The sequence below is a fragment of the Octopus bimaculoides genome, chromosome 5 (genome assembly GCF_001194135.2).
Source record: "Octopus bimaculoides isolate UCB-OBI-ISO-001 chromosome 5, ASM119413v2, whole genome shotgun sequence".
NCBI classification, from domain to species: Eukaryota; Metazoa; Mollusca; class Cephalopoda; order Octopoda; family Octopodidae; genus Octopus; species Octopus bimaculoides.
Window position 1 is genome coordinate 117,517,834 of NC_068985.1, and position 2,878 is coordinate 117,520,711.

Genomic DNA, 2,878 nt, shown 5'->3' on the forward strand with positions numbered 1-2,878 from the left:
ATATATGCATAAATATATATGTATATATTATATACATATATTATATATATATGTGTGTGTGCATGTATATATATATATATACATATGTATATATGTGTGTGCGTGTGTATGTATATATATATATATATATATATATATATATGCATATGTATATATATGCGAGTGTGCACGCACGCTGACCGATACTTTTCTCTAAATTTGTCAAAATTCACCCGATCTGTTGGTGATACTATTGTTGTCGCAGTTGTTATTGTTGCTAGAACCTGGTAAGCTGTAATCTAGCAGACTTACAATCACAGGTCTTGCAGCTGTGGCCAACAGCATTTTTTGTTGCTTTTTCAAAATTATTCTTTGATTGTTTCTTTGAATTTCTTCGGTATTTTCCAGACAAATCCTACATATAACGACTTATTATATTCTCTTTTTTTTTCTTAAGAAACAAAAGTGTAAAGGAGAAAGTTATGGATACTTTTTAGAGCAGGAGAATGCTTTCTCGTTAGCTCATTTCACATTCAACGTTATACCTCAATGAAATATTCTCGTTGCTACGACACGATACCAGCACATAGCTGGTACTTTTATTTTATATACTCAGTGTTAGTAATAAATAGAATTGATTGCAGGCTGATTTCAGCTCTGTAAATTGATTTGATTAAATATGATAAATGATTGTTCTAGCATTCTACTATTTTTACCCTTAGTATAGTGTGTCTAATTGTTATGTAGTATGAAGCATACAATATTCAACATCGCTAATTTATGTCGATACTACTTTAACACAGTATCTGTAGTCTACGCTGGGAAATGGCCTGATCTGTCTACAGATACTTCAGCCGGTTTTGTGACTTTATTTGTACGAATTTATTGTCTTTACCTTTTTTACCCTTTTAACCCTGAGTACTCATGAGTGCTCTCTGTGAAAGAGCAGAGCTTTCCCATTCGCATTTTAATTACATTTGCTGGAAAGTACTGAGAAAAGATGTAGCAAATTCATCTGTGGCATTCCTAAATAATATACAAAGAGTGTATCGTTAGAAGATTTAAATGTAAATTGCTTGTATCAGTTATGTAACACCAATGAATTCCATGATAATAATGATCATTAATGTACTACTTAGCATAGTTTGGGGATTATTATTTTCATGATTATGATTTCTATAAATACCTCTGTGTTATTAATAATTAATCATTATTCCACTTTCGCTTATCATTCTGCAGTATCCAGTTCCTGTAGTGGAGGTGGAGCGCACACTCAAGTGCAAAAGTGTGCGTAGACTGCACACTAAAGCTTGCAAAAGCAATTTTAAGTAAATGGCGTATTTCATAAAAAGCAAGAAGCTAATATTGAAAACTGAATAAATGATAGAATTGTACAAAAAGTATGATGCACATAAATATTGGGCAATAATCAAAGAAAAGGTTCAAGTAAATTAGAAGTATTTAGATTGCATAGCTTAGCATCTAATGTAATATAACTAATGCACAGAAATAATGGTTGTGATTTGGATTGAAGCCTGTTCGTTCCATTATACAAACACACACGTATACACACACATGCACATACACACACACGAATACACACACACTCATATATATATATACATGCATACACACACATACATACATACATACATACATATATGCATACATATATACATACATATATGCGTACATACATATGCATTTAAATATCCTTTAAGTTCGTTTACAGGAAACGTTTTGAATATGCTGAAAAAAGCTTCTATTCTTTTATGCCAGGTACAGCCTAACGATGCCAACTAGCGATGCCAGTTTTTTGGGGTCGCACCGAGCTGTGACAGTATAATGTAGGTAAATACGGTAATAATAATAATAATAATAATAATAATAATAATAATAATAATAATAATAATAATAATAATAATAATAATAATAATAACAATAACAATAATAATAATAATAATAATAATAATAATAATAATAATAATAATAATAATAATAATAATAATAACAATAATAATAATAATAATAATAATAATAATAATAATAATAATAATAATAATAATAATAATAATAATAACAACAACAGCAACAACAACAGCAACAACAATCCTAGGACGGAATTTATAAATATTTTAATATGCATTCGTTGCTGTGTGGTAAGAAGCTTGCTTCCCAACCACGTGCTTCTGGGTTCAGCTACACTGCGTGGTACTTGGGCAAGTGTCTTCTACTAAATAACTCTGGCCGACCAAAGCCTTTCAGTGGATTTGGAAGACGGAAACTGAAAGAAGCCTCTAGTATTATATATATAGGTATGTATGTATGTAAATATATTATAGGAGTCGTTCGAAACGGCCGTAATGAATTGACACTTATACATCTTTGTTACTCATAACTTGAGACATACGGGTTGGCAACATGAAGGGCACCCGACCGTAGAAAATTAGCATGGAAAACTGGAAATTAAATGATGAGGATTATGATGTTGAAAATTATGATAATTTTTTTGTAATTTTTAAAAATTTTATAAACCTTATATGTGTGAGCGCACGCATACACGCGTCTATATAAGTATATTTGTATATTGGTACAGGTGCATATGTGTGTTTATGTATGAGTATGCATGTGTATCTGACTGTGTGTGCGCAGGTCTTTGGGCGCATGTATGTTTTATTTATATAATGTATATACAGTATAGATCTACCCTAGTTTATCTACCTTTTCATGACTCGTAGCCCCTCCACACCACAAGGGTGTTGTAGGATTTTGCTAGGCTGATATGTGGATAAAAACAAACTCGTAAGCATACACACACACTCATACACGCACACGCACGCACGCACACGTGTATATGTATATATATATATATATAAATATATATATATATATATGTATA